Source organism: Vicugna pacos, chromosome 14, assembly GCF_048564905.1.
Source record: "Vicugna pacos chromosome 14, VicPac4, whole genome shotgun sequence".
NCBI classification, from domain to species: domain Eukaryota; kingdom Metazoa; phylum Chordata; class Mammalia; order Artiodactyla; family Camelidae; genus Vicugna; species Vicugna pacos.
In genome coordinates, this window is record NC_133000.1 from 7,675,594 (window position 1) to 7,700,462 (window position 24,869).

The 24,869-nt window shown below is 41.7% G+C and overlaps 2 long non-coding RNA genes across 2 annotated transcripts; both read left to right on the forward strand.

Annotated features, from left to right (window-relative positions):
* The first annotated feature begins 2,041 nt into the window (after window positions 1-2,041).
* On the forward strand, window positions 2,042-9,671 carry LOC116283335 (uncharacterized). Its single transcript, XR_004192915.2, has 3 exons — window positions 2,042-2,659; window positions 2,807-3,417; window positions 8,951-9,671. It is a non-coding gene; the product is annotated as an uncharacterized lncRNA (long non-coding RNA).
* Window positions 9,672-11,032: 1,361 nt separating this feature from the next.
* Window positions 11,033-24,086, forward strand: LOC140701092 (uncharacterized). Its single transcript, XR_012079922.1, has 2 exons — window positions 11,033-11,233; window positions 23,552-24,086. It is a non-coding gene; the product is annotated as an uncharacterized lncRNA (long non-coding RNA).
* Window positions 24,087-24,869: the final 783 nt, after the last annotated feature.

Sequence of the window (24,869 nt, forward strand, 5' to 3'; positions counted from 1 at the left end):
CCTTGTGGATTTATGTAGAGTGTCTGTGTATGTGTTCTTACCTGCTTTCATTTTATGAGGAACGATAATTGCCAGTACTTAATTTTCTGTCTGGATCCAGTGGAATCCCTTCTTGATTTCAGCACTTAGATTGTATTCCTGCCCATTTTTCTTTTCGTTTGCTTGGGGAATGAAAGTTTCATAAGCTTATACTTAATCATCATTTCTGACTGAGCCTTCCTGAGCTGCTTTGAAACAAAAAACAAAAACTGACTCTCTTTAGCGTGTCTGTTTTACACCACTACCGCTTATCACGTAGTGGGAGGCACTTCAGTTCCTCAGAGCTTTTGTTGTCCAGTCCAGAGCAGCTCATTGTACAGAATCTTTATTGTGGATCTCAGTGACCAGATCCAGTCCTTTCTTCCCAGTCCTCTTTCCCTATGACTTCTATGTGTCAATACGTTCTGACTGGCCCTCGTGAGAGTTAGAAAAGGGTTTTCCTCCTAACTTTCTGAATGTCTTTTATTTTCACTGGTGGTTTTTCTTCTTTCACCCACTCCTTAATTGGCATTGTAACTTAATGTAAGAGTTATCAACTTTTTGTCCCCTTTCTAAAGGCAAGAAACAATTTTACTGACTTCTGAACAGTGGAAATTGTAGTTTTAGTATCCATTGAGAAAAGTTTATATATAGCTATATAAACTCATAATATACTTAAATAGAGCCACATCATGTATTTACACTGATTTTCAAACGTACTCCCCCTGAAAGATATGACTCTACTAGTTTCTTTAATCTCCACAGCAACCAATAGTATAATAAGATTGAATAAGTATATAGAAGACAAATACTTAAATACAATGAAGTAAATCTTGCAAGAAGCTATATTTACCTGTCTTCCATTCTCCAGTATTTTCATAGTTATCTTAAAGGCAGAATTGTTTGAATACCCTGACATCTAAATATACATCCTTTTGTGCCTTTCATAGGTTTAGGACATTGATTCTCAAATTTTAGTGTGAGTAGAAATCATTGCTTTGGGTAATGTATGTAAAGCCATGGGAGATGTAAGGGATTTTTTAAGTGTGCTTTTAACCATACCTAAATTTGTATGGCAATTTTAGATTTGCCATGCTCAGTAAGTTTTTATTCTTCTCTACCTACACACATTTGAATGATATTACTACATATGTGGAAAATACATATATTGAAACTTTATGTAGATGTAAATCTGTTCAGTCTGATTCTCCAGATGTAAAAGAAAGTAGACAAAAAGCCAATAGAGCTTTCAATTTACTGGCTCTGCAAATGTAATAGAAGTGGGATCTTAGACAAGTTATTTTACATTTCTGAACTGCAGGTTACTCACCTGTAAAATGGGAGTAGATAGCCTTAAAAAACAACTTCAATGTATAGTCAGTCAAATAAAATGCAGTGCAGAAAAATGTAGATGATAAAGTCCTTAGTTACCAATAATTCAGTTATTGGGATAATGATTGGTCTTGAAAGAAAATATGTTTAACTGAAAAAGCAAGATGCAGTTACGGGGAACTGAGAGTTACATATGGGTGTGTGTATGTTTGAGTATCTATATTATATTTACTGCTTTGGGACAGAGGTAGGGAATATCCAAACTGTGTTGCCATCCTCGTCTAGGATCCACCTTTGGTGGTTTCTCAAATCCCTGACCTTTTCCCATTGTCCAAATTATAGTTTATCTTGCCCACTGATCTTCTTGGATTTTTTTCCAATTTTAAAAAATTGTGGTAAAATAACCGCTAACAAAACTTACCATCTTAACAATTTTTAACTGCACAGTTCAGTGGTATTATTTACATTCATAATGTACAGCCATCGCCACTATCCATTTCCAGAACTCTTTTTGCAAAACTGAAACTCTGTACCCATTAAACAGTAATTCCCTACCCCCACCTCCTTCCAGCCCCTGGCAACCACCACTTATCTGTCAGTGGACACTTGGGTTGCTTCCACAATTTAGCTATTGTTAATAAGGCTATGAAAATGCATGTTGCAAGTATCTCTTCAACACCCTGCTTTCAGATCTTTTGGGTATATACCCAGAAGGTGGAATTGCTGGGTCACGTAGTAATACTATTTAAAAGTTTTTGAGGAGCCTCCGTACTGTTTTCCACAGTGGCTGTGCCATTTTACATTCCCACGAACATTACACAGCTGTTCCAATTTCTCCAAACCACACTAATTCTGTTTTGATTCCTACTTATTATATCTCTGCTGCAATCCTATCCAAACCTGAATCTAAGACTAAGCCCTGTGTCTTCTGCTTATGACTTGTTAAACTTGAGCATATCCTTTTCAATGGCCCAACTTGATTATACTGTAGAAATACCGTTGTTTTTCTAAATACTTAGGGTATAGACCTTCATGGAATCTTATTTATCCCTCTTTTTAAAACCAGAAGACTTTTTTTTTTCCTTTCCAGGGCAGTGCAACCATTGAAAAGGATTAAAATAAGTAGGCAACTTCATATTGAGTTAAGGAAAGAAACAGCCATAAGTATATGGCACAAATTCTGAAGAATATCTTCTAAATATTTTTGGACTAAAACAAGGTGAATTCCAAGAGCATCATTAAAGCCTCAAGAAAGGACTTTCTAAAAGAAAGTGTCACCACATTGAAATGTCCACTTAAAGATCCTCTGGTAGGTGCAACAATTTGATCAATGGGCCTGGGTGGGTCTGTGACAAGAGTTATACATCCCTGCAGGGACTCAGTTCACATCTTAAAGGACAGGGGGCGTAAGAATGACTAGAAATTTCATGGAATCACTGCATTTTCTGCATTCCAGCCTCTAGATGGAGAGAAAATTGATCTGAAATTGAGAAATGGTGAAGGGGGACATAGCTGCACAGCCCACTTGCAGTTGGTGGCTGAATTCGGCTGAGAGAAACACCATGTGAATCTCCAGAGAGTCATGACAGAGGCTTCACTGTACCTCTTGTTCTGCAGGAGGTGATGCAAAAACTGGGGATAGATGTACTCTTTCCTCCCGCTCCTTGGTAAGAGTGTATTCTGAAACCCAAACTGAAGCTGTCAGCTACTTTCTTTACAATGTCCTAGATACTGTCAGCAGAGGGCCTGGATAGAATTGCCATCATCAGAAGATGAATAATGAGCGGAAAGAAACCAACAGAGGAACTGAATAGTCATCACAACCCAACTGTACCTTTCTCATCCCCCACCCTGTAAACCAACAAAAGGAACAAGATAAGTAAAAGGCTATGAAGAATGTGTATCAAGAGAATATTCCAGGAAAGAAGATGCCAGACATTCTCCACATTCTCAAAGAAGCAAGAGAAACTGAACTCAAAACAGAGCTCAAAGAAGTGATGAGATTGAAGGGATGAACACTAGCCTGCAAATAGTTACAGATCACAGTGTGTCAGGGATCAACATAAGGTAAATCTAATAGCTACGTATGCTAAATCCTGTATCCTTGACAGAATACACCTTTTCCAGCAACCCTGGGTTGTTTACAGAACTTGGCTCTCATTCCATAAAGAATCTCAAATTCCAGAATTAAATATTAAAACCAAAGAAATATTTAATTACCTGTCTTTTTTTTAAATACTCTCAAGGGAAAAACAAAAGATGAATATCTAGAAAATAACTAATGAAAATACTGTGTAGTGAAGACAATATATTTATACTGAAGGGTTGAGAATATGGGCCCTACAGCTGGTCCCCGATTGTGTTTGATTCTCAGGTTTGCTGCTGATCAGGTGTTGAACCTTGAGCAGGTTGTATAACCTCTCAAGGTCTCAGTTTCAATGGATTAAATGAATGTCAAGAAGTACCTAGTAAGTGCTAAAAATTTTTAGCTATTGTAACCATTTTCTGAGATGGCCAGTGTGGCTAGAAGGGGGTAAAGAAGGAAGAACTATGTTCTGAGTGACGTCGGAAATGCAAGGAGCACAGCTGTAGGGCCTTGTAGGCTGTTGGAAGGGCTATAGTGAGTGGGATGGGAAGCCATCCAAGGTTTTGAGCAGAGGGGTCACATACTCTGACTTCCACTTTAAAAGGATCCTCTGGCTAATGTGTTGAGGACAGACTGAGGGAGAAGAGCTGGGACGGAAAGACCAGTTAAGGAGACTATTGCGTTAATCTGGGTGATATGTGACTGGAATGGCCATGATGGGCTCGGATGGTAGTAACGGATGTGGTGAAAAGTGGTGTCTAAATATATACTGAAGCTAGAGCCTACAGAATTTGCTGATGGATTGGAAATGGACCTAGGGCAAGCACTGGAGAGGTGGAGCTACCATTAAGTGGAGGATGTCTATTGCTAAAGAACAAGGCTGAATAATAATAAGAATAAATATCTTTTTCTAAATATGGGATTGGACTCTTGAATTCTCCACGGAGTTATGAGCTGTACTGAACTCATAGCTGACTTTTACGGGAATGAGCCTGTTCCCAAATCCCAGTTGGGGGAGCCTGAGCTGTCACTTGGACTTACATTCAGATTCATCCTGTTCATGGAACGAGAGCCCCTCTCCCTCAGGAGCCTGCAGTGTTTGGACACAGGACAGTGACAAACATCTAGCAGAAGGTGTCTGGAGGAAGCCAAGGTGTGACACCCTCACCCGTGGTAAGGGAGTCGGATGAGAAGTCCCCCTTGTGAGACAGCTGCTCGGGTTTAGAGAACACTGAGCCTCCAGACTCTGGGCCCTAAGCTTTCAAAGAGGGGCCGGGAGCTCTCCCTGGTGAGTGTGGAGAGAAGCAGATAGAGAAAAGGAAAATGTGTGAGGCAGAAATTTATCTAATGAAATTTTGTTCACTTGATCATCTCACCTTATTAATGCCTTGTTAAAATTTCCAGTTAGGTGGTGAGATTGGATTTGTTTGGGCATCCTGGTGAGGACACTAGTTCCCTGTGCTAACAGACACAAGGCAGAATTAGAGACATCGGGGTTACAGCTTTTGGATTTGGTAACTTGGGAAGGCACAGTGCCTCTTCAGAGAGTCGAGTCAGGGCGCTATTGGGGTGGAGGGGAGGGAGGCAGAAGCCAGACAGGATTAAGCAGATGGGGAGTTGGGAAACGGTGACAGAAGTTTGGATGAAAAGGAAAGAGGAGAGGGCTCTTTTTTTTTTTAGGATAAATTAAACTTGAACATTTTTCTCCATTAAACATACATGTTTGGGGATACCTGCCCATGGCCTTTTAAGGACTCTGTCCTGGCCCACAGCCCCCACCGATCCACAATCCAGAGCGATTGTCTCTGCTCTGACCCTAGCTGCCTGGGAAGGGACAGCCTAGGAGCCTAATCACAAGTGACCTCTGTACTGTGAGGTCTGTGTTCTACGTTCACATTTGTGTGACCTGTCTCAGAAGGTGAGCTGAACCTATTTAAAGTTTCCTCATGAAATTTGAATTAAAAGACACAGCGGTTTCCAGAGGGCCATAGAGGGCAAGGTTGGCTCCTTCTGAGGGCTGGGAGGGAGAACCTGTTCCAGGCCTCTCACTGGCTTGCAGATGGTTGTCTTCTCCATGTGTCTCCTCACCTTGTCTCCCCTCCGTGTGTATCTCTGTCTGTATTTCCCCTCTGTATAAGGACACTGGTCGTGTTGGACTAGGGTCCATTCTGGTGATTTCACCATAATTACTTCTATAAAGACCCTATCAAAATTAAGTCACATTTTAAGGTGTTGGGGGTTAAGACTTCAACATACGCAGTTTGGGGGACACAATTCAGCTCACAACACCTGGATTTTTGCAGAAGCTTCTTACCTGGTCTTCTTTACCTCTTCTCCCCTACAGCACGTTCTCCACACAGTAGCCATAGTTACCTTTTTTAAAATGGAAGTGAGGTCATCTTTCTCTTCTGCTTAAACCTCTTCACTGCATCACCAATGGAGTAAAAGCCAGAGTCTATACAATGGCCTACGAGGCCCTGTGATCTTGTTCCCACTAAATCTCTCACCACATCTCTCTCGAGTCTCACACACTCTGCTTCAGCCCAGGGGCTTCCTTGCTGTCCCTCAAACATAACCAGGCAAACTTCCGTATCAGTAGCTTCTCCACCTGGAATATTCTTTGCCCAGATACTGGCATGCCTTGTCTTCACCTCCTTCAGCGAGATCTTCCCTGACTTCTTTATAGTATAAAATTGCACGCCAGCTTCCCCAACCCCAGCAGCTCTTATTGCTATTTTAGGCTTTATTTTTCTCCATAGTGCTCATCACTTTCTGGTATACTATATAATACACTTTTATATTTTGTTTATCGTCTGTCTCCCCCCTTCATTAGAATGTGGTCTAGTGAGGTTTGTTCTCTGTTGCATCCCCAGGGTCTAGAACAGTGAGACAGTCAATACATATGTATAGTGTGAACAAAAGAATTCCCATTTTATAAATGTTGATACTGAAGGACAGAGAAGTTAGGCATTTTTCAAGATAACAGTTTTTTTGATAGTGCTTGGATTAGAACCCAGGCAGCATAAATATTTTCTTTGTTATAATGGCATCAATATACTAATAAAAGCTTAAAATACAGATTTAATTTTCATTTTTGTCTTCTGCTCAGTTAAGTTATTTCTATCTTAATAGCATCGTCAGCCAAATTATAACCCTAACCTGTATAGCATATACTATAGGTGTGACCCCCAAACGCTCTTTCTTAAGTGACTTAGTGGGTGCATCTGGACCATTAATGATACCACTATTTTATATTAAGATAAATTTTAATTTTTATAAATAATACATAGACATGGTTAGAAAAATTAATATTATGGAATGGCCTGCAATAAAATATCCCAAACACTCCGGATAATAGATGTCTTGAGTCCCACCCCCACCTCCCTGCTTTCCCCTGAACCTCTCTCTCAGAGCTTTGTGTCTTTCTGTACAGCTCTTATTCTGGACTTTCCTTCTCTTAGGTAGAATCTGTTTCCTAGATCTCATGTCTTCCTCTTAGATTATTTCCTTATTTTTCTGGAATTCATCTTCAAGCAAATTCTTAAGAAAGGGTAGTAAAAAGTAAACTCTGTGAGTACTTGAATGTCTGAAAATATATTTGTTCCACATTCACATTTGTCATTTGGCTAAAATACAGCCTCTACCTCTCAGTGGAGAAGTGTCGATGACATTGTACGACGTGCCCGAGGAAAGGGATATATATTGGTGTGGCTCTCGGGAAAATCCAGTCTGCCACAGTGAGTGACTTAGCAGCAGGTGTGCTTGCCTCTTTTAGTTTCTGGTTCCTCCTCCTTTGCCTGGCCTTGATCCCCAACTCCATTTTTCTTGTGAGCTCTAGAGCCTTTGGGAAATGTTGACCTTTCTGACTCCTGACCCTTAGCTCTGATTCCATGCCAGTGTCAGCTTTCCTTCCTTTGTCTTTCTTTTTGTACTTCACTGGTACCCTCGGTTCACATGCCATCGACACTTTGATTAAAATGCCTGCAGAGCTTAAGAAGGAGAAATAATGCTTGCAGCTATAGTAATCTAACCCAAAAGACGAGTACAACAGAAGTAGTTAACCCCCTTTGCCTGTAAAGTTTTATATTTCCCTTTTCCCCTACGGCAGTCTACAGTTACTCCTGCTGAAAAAACAAAACACTAAAGCTAGAGCATTCAAACCCAGAAAGCAACTAATTTAAAAGAAAATGGTTTGCATTTGAAGAGGCTTATTTTCTTGGCAGAAGGATTTCAAATGTGGAGCTTCCTTCATAGATGGGTGTGTGTAAGGGATCAGTGAATAAGGTGCAGAGCTGTTCGGAGCTCAAGGATTTGCAGCCACAACCAGTGGAAGACGAAACAAAAGACCACCCAAACACGGTGTTACTGCGAATGGGAAGTGTGGGTTGAGAATTGGTTAGAAGAGATATAAGGAATCTTACATATAAGGGAAGATATGAAATAGCTGAATGAGGAAGGAGAGAGGATTTCTTGGATAAAAAGCTGTGCTGTGCGGCTCCCGTCCCCCGCCCCGCCCCGCCCCGCCCTCCACACACGCGTAGTGGGGGGCTTGCTGGCTGTCCTGGCTCAGCTGAGGAGCTGAAGAGGACCAAGACAGCTGGAGGGAGGCTGGCTGCACCCAGGCAGTGCCTGGGCAGTGCTACTCTCCCCTCTGCTGGCCTGGCAGGTCCACAGCATGAATCCCGGGCACTAGGTGTGGAACCTGGTGGAAATGGCTCGGCATCATTTAAAAGAGATTTTGTCCGAGAAAATTCCCTGCCAGGCTAAGGCCTGCTCAGCAGTAAGAGTTGTGGGGGATTCCAAGAGCTGAAGTGGAGTAGGGGAGTCTAGAGGGCACCCAGAAGAGGGGGATGGCTCAGGAGGGAGACCGAATAACCCAGGGAAGTTCCCATGAAGGAAAGAATCTGCTAGAAGCATCTGCCAAGCCTGAAGAGCCTTCAGTGTGTTAAGTACTTTATTATTATATCTTTGAATCCTTTCCAGAAGGATTCCCTGTTGGACAGTTACTATTATCTCCATTTATAGATGAGATAACTGAGACTTAGGGGTCTGATAACAAATATGATTGATTTATAGCCTGGTTCAAACAGTCCCTGGCATTGGTACCCTGGGACATGGGGACACCTTAGTCTCAAAACTTCACTCCTCCCTCAAGGGCCCTTTGGAAGGGATCGCTTTAAAGGTGACCATAGACAGGTTGCTTTTCACCTTCTGTCCAGATTCCCATTGCCTCAGGCTCCAGACACCACACTGAGCCACACCATGGTCCCCCAGACCTCCCAGCTTCCCTCTCCCCATTTGTCTTGCAGAGCTGAGTTGAAGATGGTGTCCCTTCCCTGCCAGGCTTAAAAACTTTTAGAAGAAAATGTATGACAATGTCTTTATGGCCTTGGAATAGATAAAGATTTCTTAACCAAGACACAGTATGCTCTAGCCATAAAGGAAAAGATTCAGCTTGACTGTATTAATGTTAATAATTTTTTAATATCTTTTTTTGTTTGTTTGTTTTAATAGAGGTACTGGGGATTGAAACCAGGACCTCGTGCATGCTAAGCATGTACTCTACCACTGAGCTACACCCTCCAAGCCAAGAGCTTCTGTTTATTAAAGGACATTATAAAGAAGGTGAAGAGCCACACCACAATCTGGAGTAGGATAACTGCACCATATAAAACTGGCAAAGATTAACATCTGGAATTTAGAAAGAGCTCCTGTTGTCAGTGAAAAAAAGACAACCCAATAGAAGAAAGGACAAAAAAACCTAACAGGCATTTCACCCAAGAGGAGCACACAAATAGTGAATAAACTTGACTCATTAGTAATCAAGGCAATGCTAATTCAGACCTCAACCAGAAGTCATTTTACACCCACTAGATTAGAAACCGTAAGAAGTTTGCTAATACCAAGTATTGGAAAGGATGTGGATAAGAGAAATTTTCATATGCGTTGCCACAAAGAGTTTAAGTGTAATGTTTTGTATGTCCTATGACAGAGCAATTCCACACCTAATATATACTCTGGAGAAACTCTCACATGTGGACATTGTGAAATGTAAATATGCAGCTGTGTTCACAAAGTGAAAATGAGCGAACATGGATGAATCTTAGTACCAGAATGTTGAGTGAGAAAGCTGTATGCATATAAGGTGTTATCACATATGTTAGTAATACATGCATATGTAATAACACTATATACTTAATATGTAAAAAAGCAAGGGAATGAGAAACCTGACATTCAAGAAAGGGGTTACACCTGCAGGGGCACAAGGCTGGGATAGGAAAGGAGCACGGAGACACAATAGCAGTGTTTCTGTTCTGTGTGGTTTTATAACAGGCACTCCGTTTACTATTATGCTATGTGACACATTACATATATTTTTGTTTGTGTATTAAGTGCATTAAAAGAAGGTTAAGAGGATGCCTGTCCTAATTCTGGACTCAGATGTATCTGGTGGATTTGGGGGTATGAGACTTGTACGAGAGCCTAGTGTATTGGGGTTAAGATCTTTCAACCCAAGGGAGAAGGAACCAGTCCCACCCCCTTCCCCACGGAAGCTTTGGTTTCCAGATAGAAGGGCCTTCCTAGAAGAGCTTGTACTTTTTCTCACTGAATTGGCTCCTGGACCAAGTCTGTGCGCTAAAGAGAAAGGCCTGGAAGTAAATAGCAATAGCTCTGTTACCCAAACATTAAAAATCCCTGGGAGAGAAGCTGTCCTGATTAGAACACCTCTGACTGAATGTCACTTAAAAAGGGAGGGGAGCTCTGAGTGCACTGTGAGGGCTCCGAGGAGGAGGCGATGCAGGCGGGAGGGCTCAGGTCTGGGGAGGTGGCCCTCGTGCCTCTCCTACGAGTCGGTGACCCTGAGACACTTGAGGTGCCAGCGAACCTGCTGGATGTAGGCTCAACGTCCAGGGAACACTGTGTGAGAGACCGGTGCATCCACAGCAGCGTGGAAAAAGACACTTGGAAATGCCTTGCAATACTTGGTGACACGCCTCTGACCTCATCTATATCCATAGTCATCTGTTTGTTTCTGTTTAAGAGAATGAGATTTATAAAATGCTGTCTTTCTGTTTATTGGAACATAGTAGCAGCAGTGTCTCTGTCTCTGCTTCCCTTCCTTCCTGTCTCCCTCCCGCCTTCTGATAGGATTATTGCGCTAGATTTACCGACCATTTCCAGTCGGGCCCCAACAAGAGTCCTCCTGCCTGGTGTCACTCATGCTAATAGAACCAGAGTTTGCATTTAAGGTTAATCTATGAAAAATTAACTGAAAACTGTGTTGTCTGTTGGAGAACCCTTACAATATAGGACAATTCAACTGCAACATTTCTAAGTATTTTTAAACCTTCATATTTTGACTATTGCTTAACTCTGAAGAGTTTGGTTCAGAAGCCAAGGGAAGGTTTATTCTCTGATCAAAGAAAAGAAGTACTAGCTCCACCCTACAGGACACACTCTGCCCACCAGCTGTGGCGGGGAACTGCGTCCCGCAGCAGGGAAGGCTGAGTTCTCCCGCGCAGGCGCAGCTCTGCCGCTCCCGGTCGCTCCCGATGCAGTGCGGGGCGCAGCCTCACTGCACACGGCCCGCCTCACTGCACACGGCCCGCCGCCCCACCGTCTTGAACAGCCGTCTGTGCCGCGCTCCTGGACGCGGCCTGAGGCACAGCTGAGGAGCAGCTGCACACTTCATTTTAGGAACTCTGAGGTGCTGGTGTGGATGTGCGGCCTCTGCACATGGCACCCTGTGAACCAGTGAAACTAGAGTAAGCACAAAGGAAAAGAAAACAAAAAAAGGTTAGACTTTATTTTATTACCCAGGTTCTATTTTTATTTCCCAGAAATTGTTAGTGGGCTTTGCTGGTAACACTAGCTCTAAGCACAGGCCCCTAGTTGCTACTATTTGTTCTTATAGGGGTTTCTAAATATTTTTCCAGAAATACAGGGTACAGTTCCCCAGGAAAAGCGTGAATGTGCGTCGCCTTGGTTTCAGGGCGGCTCCCCCCCTGCCCCCCGCCTCCCTCCGCCTACCCCCTCGCCGCCCCCTCGCCGCTTCCCCCTCACCCCGCCACTGTGGCGCCCTCTCCCTCCCTTGGTCTGACCGCCTGATTCACTTCCTTGGGGATGCTCTGCTGCGCTGCTTTTCTTTCCAGAGCTGCGAGGCAGGTAAGCCTGCGTTAGTGTTTTCATTTTGCCCTTTCTCTGGCATTGTGCATCTTAACTCGAAACATTCTGAACAAACCTCTTAAGGATCTTTACATAATGTCAGTATTTTATGTGTAAATGCCAAGGTTGACAAACTGCTCAGAGAAGTTTAATTAAAAACTGAGGAAGCTTATTTGGAAATTGAGAAGTGGCATTTTGTTTGCTCCTAAATATATTTACACGTCAAGAGAATATAATATGATGCTAGAACCCAAGAATACTGAGCACGTGTTAACTGATTCTTAGGGCTAAAGCTCAAGTGTATCCTTCCATACAAATTATGAGGCTCCAAGCTAATTCAACAATTCAAATCTCTGTATAGCTAACAGTTGTCAACCCCTAACAGTTGTCACTTATGTCAAGCAATAGTCTAAACATGAAGGTTTTAAAGCACTTCTTAGAGATTTTGCAATTGAGTTGTTCTATGAAGTAAGGATGCGCCAACAGACAACATAGTTTTCAGTTAATTTTTCATAGGTCAGCTTGACATGAGATTGCCAAATCAATACGCTGAAGCATTGGAATGGCAGTCTCACTGCACCAACAGTTACAGCTGGATGTACAAAACTGGCGTTTTGTAAGGTCAAGGTTTTACCATCAGAAGTCTAAACATCCTTAGATTTTAGCAGAAAGCATCAGCTTCATTCTTAGCCTCAATCTTGATGGTAATAGGAGAGTTAATTGGGGCCTTTAATAGAACGTCTGGTCTAGGCTGCAAGAAAAAGAAAATCCCCAATTCAATGGACTTAAACAAAAAAGAAAATATATCACGTATAACAGGAAGTCTGGCCTAAAAACCCAAGTTGGGGTAAAGTTAGGACCCAGGTTCCTACTGCTCAGCATCTTGGCTTATCCTCATGGTTGCAAAATGGCTGCAGCAGTTCCTGTCACATCTAGTTGTGATATCAGCAGAGGAAGGGGGGTTTTCTTTGTGTCTCTTTTTATTAGGAAAGTTGTCTTTTCCACACTTCCTCCCCAACCCCTGCCAGATTTTTGCTAGTACATCTTTGACCAGAATGTATTAATACACATACCTTCACCAGTTACTTGATAAGAAGAATAAAATTATCATAACTCGTTTAATTGATACCTTGTTTTATTTGACCAGTTTATGAGGTGTTGAGTAATACATGAATATATTCTTTTTGTATGTAACAAAGCCAGGGCCACATGATATTAAAGCTTTAGAATTAACTTCTGTCTGGAGGCTTTGCACAGTTTTGAGATCTGTAAATTACTTTTATGAGTGAGAGAATTTCATCATTGTTATCAGCATTATTTTCTCTAAGATTCCCATGTTTGTTAATATTCCTGACCTGCCAGGAAATGAAATTCTTTACTATCTGTGAGACAGGAATGTTATAAATCACAGAGCAGACAGGTTTTCCTAGGAAGATTTTGTAGATGTAGTCTTTATTTCTTAACTTTGGGCCTATCTCATCTAATTAAATGAAATTTTTGGTATAGGCAATATTCAGTTACATTCTGGTGAGAAAAGGACATGGTCATAAGTAGTAATTCCCTCCAGACATAGATAAGCTGTATCAGTTTGGTTAAATCTTTTTAAAAAATTTATAAATAGGACATTTCATAAAAAGTGAGAAACTTAATAATAAAGGTAATTTTCACATTATTAAATCTTGGTTATCACTGTTTTGTAAGCCAATCAATACATGTCATTATAATAAAAAATATTTTAAACTTAATATATTAACTCATAATTTATATCTCATGGACAAGATCTCTCAGAATTTTTTTTTTCTTTTAAATTTCAACTGTTCATTTGGGATGAAATGCCATGTTAGGACTGATTCATTCCAGTGTATGAGTAGATATATCCCTTTAAATTGAGGGTGAGAGATAGATTGAATATTTTTCTAATGTAGATTTAAGTAAAATATTAATCATAATGAAATCAGTACTCACAAACTTTTTCAGAACACATATCCACCTTTGTTATTGTCACCTTTCAATTTGTTGCAAACATTGAATTTATTATACAATTTACTTATAATTTAAAAGTTCTTTGCCACGTGTGTGAATGTGTGTGCGCACTGAGGGAGGTGAAGATGTATTTAATAGTACCTTCAGGATCCAAAGCAGAGAGCATTTTCTGCTACTGGTCTTGATTTTCTTTTATACTTCTAGACACATTCCCAGCAGGGTCTTAATATAGTTAAATTAGCTCATAATGTCTAAAGGGAGAAAATGGCCTCCTAGGTGGCACATTATGATGCCCTTCTGAGAAAAGTATTACAGCAAAAGTTGGACCTAATTGTAAAAACATTAAACTTATAAAAGCATGAAATTGCATCTTAGGGTGTACATAAATTAATATCGACTTCATACTGGAGGTTTTTCCATGTGTATCGCTCAGATTCAACCACACACGGTTATGCTTTTGCACCACTGAGGACTGCTTTGCAAAGCTGTGTTGTCTGCTGAAAACAAAGCAAGAAAAGGAAAGGAAAAGAAAAGAATCACCCAGAATAGTTTGAGCTGGTTGAGGAGTGAAAGATACTTCATTAAGATCGCCTCTCTTGGATTCCACCTCCTATGTTTTCCTCTGTGGACTGATGACCTCCGAGAATCCACGGGGCTTACCTTTCCAGGCCTCCTGGTCCTGTGTGAAACCCGCATTCTTACATCCAAAGGATCAGGACCAGGCCACATGGCCCAGTTGCTGCCACTTAAAGCCAGCTGCAGTGTAGATTTGTTTGCAGAGGACTATCCAGTATTGCAAATGCCAAGCAGCATTGTTTTGTGGAGTCAGCCATCCCTGAACTCACTAGAAAGCACCACTGAGATCTGTGGATTCTGAGCATGTTGTGTTGATAACACAGAAAGGCAGAGGGAAAAAACACGCTCCTGCTTATGTAGCAGTTTTTTATTCTTCTGGTTTTAAATAGGAGTAACCTTTTTTGGGCAGCAGTTTGAAAATGGCCCTTTCTAGAAAATGCTTCTCTAGCGTATGTGTAAATTGGTGGTAAAATATTCACTTTGGGATGAGCTGCAAGGAGCTCCACCTTCCGAAGCAGGCAGAAAGGGTGTGGGTTCTGAGATCAGAAGGAACAGATTCCTAATCTCAGCTTTGTGATCTTAAGCAGATTCCAGTTGATTCTCATTTTTCATGGTAGTTCTGCTCAATGAAGTTGCTGTGAATCCTAAACCACTGCTCCTAGGGGACACACCAGGTTAGCTTCCTGTGAGCCTCTGCTCACAACATCTTTGTCAGCTGATCGATACGTACCTTTGTTTTATGTGTGTTCCTGTTTAAAGACAACATATTTAATATGTTTTGTTGCTTCATTAACATTGGACTCGCAGCCTAGAGGACTACAGCGCAAGCCTGAAGGAAGCTTATCTAACACACATTTCCTCTGTAAAGCACATTGCAGCCTTCTTGTATGTGGGATCACCAGACAGCACCTCAGCACTACATTTAGAGGCCATATATACAGGGAAATCACCAACAGAATGTAGAAAATGCAAAAAAGATGATACTAAATAGACAGTGAAAAGGACACTTAACCTTATGAGAACTAAAACAAGAAGGCAGAGCATTGCCTTGTTGGACCTCAGCTGGATTGACTCAGATTTTTCGCTGCTCTGCACATGACCACAAATGACCGTTCCAAGTGCTGCAAGTTTTGATTTGGGGCTACAAATAAATTTTAGGGAGTAGACGAATTCTTTAATATGGAATCCATAAGGAATGAGGATCAATTACACTTAACCTCCGTGCACTTAAGTTTTTTCTAATTTCTATGAATTAGAGATCACACAGTTTATCCCAGGGGGTTGCTGGGAAGATTGAGTGAGATGAAGAGGTTTTCGCAACACTCCTATTGTCTCTTCCTCTGTGTTCTTTCCAGCCTTGACTTGGGACCCTTCCTGCTCCCACCTGCCTCTGTCCATCTCTCAAGTACCCTCAGACTCGAGGGTTCCCTCACCTGCATCCTTATCCATATCTACCTCCTCCTGTGAGGCTCAACTTTGCCAAGAAGATTCCCAGATGATCTTGCTCCCATGCAGTTTGTACCACACCTGTTAAGGGGGTAACTCTAAGATTGTTTGAATCTGGTTTTTGAGTCTTGTGTCTTCCTACCTTGTAAAGTTCGTGTGTAGGGACCGCACCTTCCATCTTTACTATTCCTCGCAGAAGAGATACCACTCAGTGAGGCCAATGATCCTTCCTGCCTTGTTTTCTACTATGTCTCTAATGCCTTGGACAGTCCTCACATAGTCTGTGCTCAGTAAATATTTATTGAAAGAATATAAAATTCAGTTCAGCTATCATCTGTCTTCTTTTTGAAGTCTTGGCTGATTCACCTGTCCCCATCTACACATTTGCACAGTTAGTCATTTCCTAGCACATACAGGTGTCTTTCTTCAGACTGTTACTCATTTACTCTGTTATTCATCCATTCCCAGTTGTGTCTGTTTACATCTTCTCTCTTTTGTGGGTCCCTTGAGGACAGCTAGTTACTGTTATTGAGCTTTGTGTTCCCAGCACGTAGTGGGGATGCTATAGATCTTTCTTGAATGAATGAATAGGTGTTTTCTCTAGAGAGTAGAGGTGAGAGGACAGTTGGTAAGTTACCCAATGAATACATTGGGAGATGAAGAGAGAAAAACATCTTTAAAATCTAGTATCATGCTCTGTGGCATTAAATGTGCTTTCTTATATAGTTACCCATTTGATCCTCACGAATTCCTATAAACTGGAGCTGGTTTTACTGTTCTCATTTAGAAACGAAGACGAAGAAGTCTTGTGGGTTTAAGTCTGAACTAACAGAGTTTGTAGGTAGTGAATCTAAGATAAAAAGCCAGGTCGTTTGATTCCAAGACCAGGGCTTTCTGCGTTAAACTGGGATGAATGAGTGTGTCTCAGATAAACACAGTGAGGCAGTGTTCTTTTGTGGATGATAAATGTTTGAAGGTAAATCCACAGAGAAGAGCTGACATTGCATTAGGCCAATGCAGCATAATTAGAGTAAGGGTAAAATCTCAAAAGGGCTATGATGGATAGGATCCTTCTGGGTGTACAAAGCCTGGTGTGGTTTTTTAAAAAATCAGAGTCTCACTATCATTCTTGTGTAGAACAGGAGCTGAGAAACAAATGAAGGGGAACATATGGGTGGATTGGGGGGAGTAGGGAAAAGATCAGAATGGCAGGCTGTGCTGGTCAAGTGAAGGCAGCTGTGACGTGGCAAACTGTGCGATCATGATTGGCAGGGTGGTTGGTGGTGGGGTTGGCACCAGTGCCTTCTGCCAAGGTGGAGCCAAAAGTGAACGCCCCAAGTCAATACCAGATCTTGTCCAAGTCTACTCCGTATCCTGACCATGGGAATCCTCTGACGTGAGTTCTCAAAGCGTGGCTTGTGTGTGGTCGGCTCCTTTATTCTCTCTGTACTTGACGCTTTCGCTTTGAACAGCTGTAATGTTGTCTAAATTGGATTCTGGGAGAATAATGCTGTGAAGTCGCCAACTTCATTCTTCACTTGTTCACTTTTTCAGTAGAGGGCTCCTGTTGTGTTCTCGGTGGGTCCCCATGGATGGTGGATGCAGGCCACTGAGTACCTGAGAATGAGTCTTTCTGGGGTGCCTGAGGGTATTCTGAACAGAGACAGGTCCTCGCCTCTTGTTCTCGAGTGACAGCCTCCTTACCTTGCACCCTTGGCTTCCAGACAGGTGGGGGACACTCAGTGTTTGTTGCATTTTCTGAGCACTGGCTGCTGCCCTGGACAGACAAGACATTTTAGAAGTTGGTATTAGACCCTCCAGCTTCACCCATCCCTGCCCAGCTTTACTGTCCCTCCCTTATCATCCCATAGCCCCCTTGGCCTCTTCATCCCTGGCCACTGATGCTAAAATTTCACTCACTTCTTCAGCAGCCCTCAGAGGTACCACATTTCATGGTCTCAGAATCAGTCCTACCTCTTCCTCTTTCCCTTCCCTTTGCATCACCTATGAGAAATGATAAATGCTGGAGAGGGTGTGGAGAAAAAGGAACGCTCCTACACTGTTGATGGGAATGTAGTTTGCTGCAGCCATTAAGGAAAACAGTATGGAGTTTCCTTAAAAAACTGAAAATAGGCTTCCCATATGATCCAGCAATCCCCGTCCTGGGCATATATCTGGAGGAAATCTAATTTGAAAAGATACATGCACCCCAATGTTCATAGCAGCACTATTTACAATAGCCAAGACATGGAAGCTACCTAAATGTCCACTGACAGATTACTAGGTAAAGAAGTTGTGGTTTACATATATTATACATACATACACACACACACACACAAACATACATATAATGGAATACTACTCAGCCATAAAAAAGAATGAAATAATGTCACTTGCAGCAACATAGATGGAATCTTAAAAAATGACACAAATGAACAGATTAAATTTACAGAACAGAAAGAGACTCACAGACATAGAAAACAAACTTATGGTTACCAGAGGGAAAAGGGCAGTGGGGAAGGATAAATTTGGAGTTCAGGATTTGAAGATACAAACTACTATACATAAAATAGATAAACAACAAGGTACTACTGTATACCACAGAGAACTATATTCAATATCTTATAATAGCCTATAATAAAAAAGAATATGAAATGGAATATATATATTCTATACATATATGAATCACTATGCTGTACACCAGAAATTAGTGAAACACTGTAAACTGACTATACTTCAATGAAAAAATTAAAAATTACAAAATGCCCATGGGAATGCCACCACTGATATCCACTACCACACCTTAAACTTGAAGCTGTGGTTCTCAAACCTGTTTGGAGAATGATGATATTTTATTCATTTAATTTTTAAGATTTAAATACCAAATTTTGGGCTACAGTAAACACTATCTCATGCTAATCTCTAGTGTGTGGACTAGAGGTAGAAAGACATCAGCAATATAGGAAAAATGTATTTTGGGAAATTTTAAATTAAGATTTTATCCATGAACATAGTTTTCCCTTCTCCGAATGATGAGGGGGCAGATTATGAAATTCTGGTAGCACAGCCCATTGGTGAGCTGTTGGGATAAGACAGTATGTTAAGGAGGACGTGAGCAGGGAGAGAGAACAACAACCAGCTGCAGGTCAATGCTGGGGGCTTTATAGTTGCATTTAAATGTCATTGCTGGTGGGCCCAGAGGACTGGAGGGAGTTTAAAGTGGTCACTGGGTCCCTAGGAAGCTCCATGACCACATTTTTACCCTGGAGGAAAGCTGTAAAGAGGTTGGGAAGGGTAATAATAGCTAACACTTATAAGAACGCCTACACTATACCCAGCACTCTTTTTTTAAAACCCATTTTATTGAGATATGATTGAGATACAAAAAGCTGGGCATAATTAATGTTGATGAGTTTGGTGATAAGTATATACCCGTGAAATCAGCACCATAATTAATGCCACAAACATAGCTATCACCTCCAAAAGTTTCCTTGTATCTGTTGTTTGTTTATTCATTCATTCCAGCGCTGTTTTAAGGGCTTTACATATATTACTCATGGAATCCTTACAACATCTTTATGAGGTAAATGTACTTGTACTATTTCCATTTTACAGATGGGAAAACTAAGGCACAGAGTTAGTTGCCCAAGGTTAGTTAGTAAGACGTGGGATCTGCAGTCTATGCTCTTAACTGCTGCCTTACACAGTCTTGCTGAGAACCTGCCCGGCACATCCCCACTCCCCAACAGCATGTTCCCTCACTAAGTCCTGTATGTGAGAGAGTGTGTGTGTGCGTGTGTGTGTGTGAGTAAGAGAGAGCCCAGGGGTTGGTGTTAAGCTCCAGCAGCACTGAGACTTTGTTTTGCTCATTATTGTGTCCTTGGCCCCCAGCACAGTGCTCAGGAAATGTTTGTTGACTCAACAAAGGGCTAAACTTAGATTTTTCTGAGCGCAGGGCACATGTAGCTGCTTTGTTAATAGTTATTTTGTGGCCTTCATTATGACCCAGATTTCTCTTTTCATTTGGGTGAAAAATGATTTTGGCATTTAAACAGCATGACTTCATTATTGATTTTTTTAATCTGCCCCAACATCAAATTCCCCTTTTGATATTTTGTCACTCCTGATATATTTAGAAACATCTGTCTTTGTAGTCTTTTTTCCCCTTCCTTTTGAATCTATGATGCATTTTAACGAGGAGTATTCTGTGTATGCAAAATAGTTATATTTTTATTTTAGTTTATCTCCTCCATTCCATAATAGAGGTTAAGAATATACTCTTTTGATAACAAAGAACTTTCTTACTATCGTTTTGACTGACTGAATAGGCAAAGAAAACACAATAATTGTGTGAAATGGTCTGATTTAGAAACCAATTATAAGGAACATAATTATCTACTAATGAAATATGCATGTAAGTCCTTGGTTTGCTGCTTCTAATGTCACTGTAGACAAATGTGTAGCCAGCAGTAACTTACATAAAGTAAATTGAAAGCCAACCATTTCTAGATTGTGTCTGAAAATCGCATGACAGCCAACAACTCAGAATCAAAAATAATATCTATTTTTCTCTTGGAAATGTCTCACCATCTCACTGTGTGTGTGTGTGTGTGTGTGTGTGTGTGTGTGTGTGTGTGTGTGTGTGTGTGTGTGTGTGTTGGAGTGTGTGTGTGTGTGTGTGTGTGTGTGTGTGTGTGTGTGTGTGTTGGAGTGACAGTGGTGGCTTGGAAGGGATGTTTTCTGATCTGAAATAAAGGTTCACTTGCTCCCCCTTTCTGTCTACTGATGATTATCAAAGATTCAGTCTATAGGTTTCCCTGAGCTTCAAGGCTGGAGCTCTCAGGTTCTTTTTTTATCATACAGATTTAAATGGCAAAAAGCTCGCTTGGTTCCCTCAGGAAATGCATCATTAAGAAGCATCTCATTGCTACATCAGTTCCCATAGGCTGTGAACTGTGGAACAAGGCACCTGAACACGCCGGCCCTCTTTCTCTCAGTGTATCAACAGGGCCAAGGCTGTCTGCTCCGGAGAAGACAGCAGGTGATGCTTCTGAGTTTCCCTCCTCTCCTTCCTCTCCTGCTGCAGGGGTGTCTGTGAGACGCTTACTATGGTCTGGGTATCGGAGAGGAGGCCAGTCAAGCTGCACAGCCCAGGCAGGGCAGCAGTGCCAGTCACCTTGGCTCTAAATGTCCAAGGGCAGGATGCTGGACTCTGAGGGCACCTGGCCTCCAAACGTTTGCCTTGCTCATGTCTGTAATATCAGAGCAAAGTCTCCTTTTCTTAAGGCCAATCAAGCTTGTGTTATCCTTTGTGCTTCCTTCTCCCTACTGTACTGCTTCAATCTCCTCGCTTACTGTATTTTATCAGTTCTAAGACATGTTTTTGGGGGGTTGTATTTTAGCATCTTTGAAATCAGAATGCATCTGACAGTCAGTGATTTGTCCTAGTTTACTTGGCAGCATTGGGACACAAAGTAACTATGGGCTTCACAATCTGCGATGTCTTAGGTTTGATGAAATATCAGTCACAGCAAGTCTGTGGACTTTGCAAGACTCTCCCCCTTTCTAGCTTTGTCCTCTGCCACCATCTCACACGAACTGTCCTGAAGGACATGCTGTGAATGACTTCTGACCCCATAACATGTGCTGTACTTTCTTGCCCAGGGCATCTTTGCCCCTGGTTTTCCTCTGCCTTTGATGCTTCTTCCATCTGTCTGTGGAAATCCGTCCCATCCTTAAAGGCCCATCTCAAAGACTCAGGCCAACCTGGAGACGCCCCTGATTATTCCCGTACAGAAATCACCCCTTCCTTCCCTGAAATCCATATAGAGATCTGTTCACGCCTCACAGTACTTAGAGCACTTTTAAAAACTGATAACCAGATTATTCCTTTGTCTTAATTAATGCTTTTTCTTACTTCTCTTGGTATTTGCAAGCAAAGTTGCATTTAAATCCTCAAACAGTTGTTTTTTATGGGTAATTTGGTAAGGCATGTTTGGCAAGACTAATTCAGATCCATTATCTGGTATCAATTGTATGTGAAATCTTTCTATTTAAGGATCAACTAGAGGATATGAAAATATGAGTAATTAAGAATAATTTAAACATTATTTATTCTAAAAAGTCCACACATACATTTTGTCAAGTTTAAAAATTCAGGAAAAATAGACATGTTTAAGAATGATATTCTTCTGAATTTTTTACGCCCCTCCTCACCTGTAGGCATTTCACTTTTAGGACTGATGAGGAGGAATTAAGATAAATAAGTAATCCAAATTTTGAGTTGGGAGGTTGCCTTAAACGTTGAGGTGAAAATACAGATTTAACTCTATTTAGCTGTGAAACTTTTTGAGAAAGTTCTGAAATGAGAGAACTGGTGAAGAGTTTTTCCTGTCACAGCTCACAGAGTACCTGGACACTGCAGTTAAAGTGGGAAGAGGGGCCAGACACTGAGGGCCCTCTGCAGGCACTCAGCTCACAGACAGGGCTTCTGGGTCTGGGCAGAGGAGGAACACAGACGGCTGGTGGAAAATGGACGCTTGTCCCCTGGCTTTCCCTGGTAAGTGCAGAAATGAGTAGGACTACTGCTGTCCTAGACTAAAGGAGTGAGAGGCATCAGAGGTTTGAGTCTGAAGGAGCAGAAGGAGAAGGCCACGGTAAAAGTAGATAAATGTGATGGAGAGATGATTTTCAGAGAGTAAAGGATGAGCTCAGGTCCCCAAAGAAATCTGCACCCATGTACCTTTAATTGAAGAAGCCCTTTAGCTGTTACCCACCTCAGTGCGAGGGAGTCTGGGATGTTTCCATAGAGCAGGTTTTAGAAGGGAGGCTGTGGGACCGAAGCCCTGAGAGGGGAGGCGCGATGCTGGGGTTGGGGAGGGTAGCAGGGCAGGGGGCTCCTTCACGTCTTCCTGAAGCCGCCCTGGAGGAAGGAGCAGAGGTCGTCAAGGGCTGCCCTGGCAGGTGACTTGAGGACCGTGAGAAGCCTGGCTCTGTCTCCGGCCCCTGCTCGCAAGAGTGTGTGTGGTGCTGGGGGCCAAGGACAGCCTCCGCTGGCCTTTGACCTCTGTGCCCACTGCGCAGCCTTTGTAGCCACACAACTTGCCAGCACGGGCTTTGGCCTGGTCACTGCTGTAGCCATCTTTCCTCAGCCCCACAAAGTCTTATTTTCACCAGTGATACAGCGCAGAGAAAGAAAGGTGAGTGAGTCACCGGGGCGTCAGGGAGAAACTGGCTTTCTGTCATTTCTCCTGGAGACACCACAAGTTAATATTGCACCGCAGAGAGGGAGCCTTTGTCATCTGGCAAATAGGTATTCCAGTGTGTTCTCACCGCCTGTCACTCAAGATTCATCTCTGCGGGAAACTTTCAACCAAGCAGAAGGGTTGTTTTCTTACTCCCTTAGGTTTTAGCAATAGTGAATCATTGCATTGATCTGTCTTCTTATGGTTGGTTTTGTGTCTTTTAAGTGAGAACAGGATCTATGGCCTTAACTGCAAATCTTAAGCACCTTGCCTTGTTTTTCCGAGCCAGAATAGAAATGGTAACATATATATATGTACTGCTCACAAAAGGCCTGTCGTTTGCCACAAGACAACAAGGAAAGATTTACTGGCAATGTAATTTCCTAGTTCAATGCCAAAGCAATTACACATCTGTGGAGCATCTGTAATGGACCAAGCTCTGTGCACAGGGGATGCAAAGTCATATAAGGAGCCACCCTTACCCTTGAGTTTCATTCATTCATTCATTCATTCATTCATTCAACAAATCCCTTTTCTAGGCACTGGCAATACCATAATAAGTAAACTAGAAAAAGTTCCCACACTCAGGGAGTTCATTTCACAGTGAGGGCAGGAAACAAATAATATGATAGCAGGTGGTGATATGTCTTAGGAAGAAAGATAAAACAGGTAACCACAGAATCTGCATGTGTTCTTTTAGATGAGTGGTGAGGAAGAGCTCTCTGAAGAGACAGCATGTGGGAAGAATTCTGAATACATCAGGGAGTGAGCTTCAGTTACCTGGAGGAGGAACATGCCAGACAGAGGGAGGAGCAAGTGCACAGGCCCCAAGGTGGAAGCAGCAATAGAAGATGGTGTGGCCATGCTTAGCGAGCAAGGCAGGGCCTGCAGGAGGTGAAGGTCAAAGAACCAGGCCAGATGATGCAGGCTGGGAGTCCACTTATGAACTTGGATTTTATGCTGTTTCATTTTAAAGTTTGCAGTTGGATTTTTTTAGTATGTGGGATTTAAAAAAAGAAAACCTTTTACTGGAGCATCATGAGAACACAGAGATAAACAAAAATCTGAAGATACCTGTGTAATCAGCACTCAGATTGAGAAATACAGTTTTCCAGCACCCAACCCAAGAGCCCTCACCCAGTCACTCTCCCTTCTCCACAGAGAACCACTCTCTGACTTTAGAACCATACAGTGATTTTGAACTTCCTATAAATAAAAGCATACAGTTTGTAGTCTTTTATGTCTGATTTAATTCATCCAACATTACACTTATGAGATTCTTCCATGTTGCTGTGTTTTATAATTGCATGCTCTTTCTCATTGCTGTATACTATTCCATTGTATGAATATTCCACAGTTTATTTATCTATCCATGTGAATTGTTTCCAGCTTTTGGCTCTTAGAAATACAGCTGCTACAGGTATTTATGTATGTGTCTTTTGGTGTATATGTATTTGTTTCTGTCTGGTATAAATCTAGGAGTCGAATTGCTCACTCACAATTTTCCAAATTGTTTGAACCACATTTTCCTCCCAGCAGCACTTTTTGAGAGTTCCAGTTACTTCATATTCTTGCCAGCAATTGAGATGGCTTGTCTTTTTTGTTTTAGCCATACTAGTGTGTCTGTAATAGTATGCCATTGTCATTTTAATTTGCATTTTACTGATAACTCGTGAAATTAAGCAACTTTTCATATGTTTGTGAACCATTAGGATATCTTCTTTTGTGAAGATATCAAATCTTTGCTCATTTATTTTCTGTTAGTTGACTGTCTTTAAAAAATGGTTTGTAGGGATTCTTTATATATTCTGGACACAAATTCTGAATTAGCTCTTTACATTGAAGATATGACAGTCCCCCACAACAAAGAAGAATCCCAATGGTGCCAAGATGAGAGTCTCTGTTTTAGGAAAATACAATTTTGGGGACCCTGTTTAAGAAAAAAATATAAAATCACAAGGAATTGGAATGCATAATATTTATCTAGCATAGGAAAAGAAATCACAATGAATTACTGA